Here is a 1,487-nt window from a genome sequence, read left to right as displayed (position 1 = left end):
GAATCCTGTTTCTAAGGCTGTCTGTCTGGATTCCCTGTTCTATCCAATCCTCTCCCAGAACCACTACCCGTCTGTACCACCTCCATCAAAAGCCCAGTTGAGAGACAGTCGATAAACATTCCACCATGTTACGCCCCCTTCAGTGACATCTTCTGCCCCAAATGGGCCTCCAAGCTGCCTCCACACCGGCCATGGGACTGTGCCAGCGATCTGCTCCCGGGTATGCCAGTGCCCAGAGGAAGGATCTATACCCTCTCCATTCCGGAAGAGAAAGCCATGGAGGATTACATCTGTCCATCTACTTCCCCTGCTGTTTCAAGTTTCTTCTTCGTGGAGAAAAAGGACGGAGGCTTGCGGCCTTTTATTGATTACGATCTCTCAATAACATCACTGTAAAATTCCATTATCCTCTTCCTCTCGTCCCAGCTGCCCTGGAACATCTCCGTGGTGCCACTGTCTTCACCAAGTTGGACCTCTGCAGCGCAAATAACCTCATCTGGATACGTGAGGGGGATGAGTGGAAGACAAATTTTATCACCCCTACTTGTCATTATTAGTATCTTGTCATGCCGTATGGTCTAGTCAACGTCCCCTCCATATTCCAGGACTACATACATGAGGTGCTCCGGGAGTTTCTCCACAAGTTTGTCCTCGTCTTCATCGATGATATCCTCATCTACTCCCGGAGCCTAGCGGAACATTGTTGCCACGTTGCGGAGGTCCTGCAATGCCTGAGGGCATTCCAGCTGTATCTCAAGGCAGAAAAGTGCTCCTTCCATCAGCCCTCAGTGCAGTTGCTTGGATATTACATCGATAGCAGTGGCATCTGGATGGACAATGGGAAGGTGGAAGGTCTTCGCCGAAACAAGCCCAAGTCTCTGTCCTGCACCCCAGCTGCCACGGAGGCGTTCAATTCCCTTAAGGAGGCCTTCACGACCACTCCTCTCCTAGTCCATCCCGATCCTGATAGGCCCTTCATCGTGGAAGTCGACGCCTCCACCACCGAAGTAGGAGGGGTGCTCTCCCAGCAGCAGGGGAATGCTGAGTAGGTGTAACGGAGACTTGCCTCTGGTGATTATGTTTTGGTTGCACCAGCTACTAAAGCAAAGTCTGAAGTGTGGAAAATGTTTGACCATGTTTATAATGAGAATAATGAGTGAATAATGACGCACCATCAGTGAGCGCAGGAACGCGCTGAAGACATCTACAGTGGATTCAAATTATTTTCCTCCACAAAAACATGTAGACCTAGCCTAATCTCTGTGAGTAAAGGTTTTTCAAATGATAACTAAATATTCATTGAGTCTTAAATGCATAATGTGGAAAGAGTATTTACGCTAATGTTGACATTTTTCTTTTATTAAATATCATCTGCTAGTGCGAAGCAAATCCAGCGGAGCCTTTAACCTGCTCGGGCCGAAACCTGTAGGGCTCGGGTCCTGTCGGGCATAACTTTTAAGGCCCAATTACAGCTCTACCTCATGTTC

Source organism: Carassius auratus, chromosome 14 (genome assembly GCF_003368295.1).
Source record: "Carassius auratus strain Wakin chromosome 14, ASM336829v1, whole genome shotgun sequence".
NCBI classification, from domain to species: Eukaryota; Metazoa; Chordata; class Actinopteri; order Cypriniformes; family Cyprinidae; genus Carassius; species Carassius auratus.
This window is presented reverse-complemented; position numbering follows the sequence as displayed.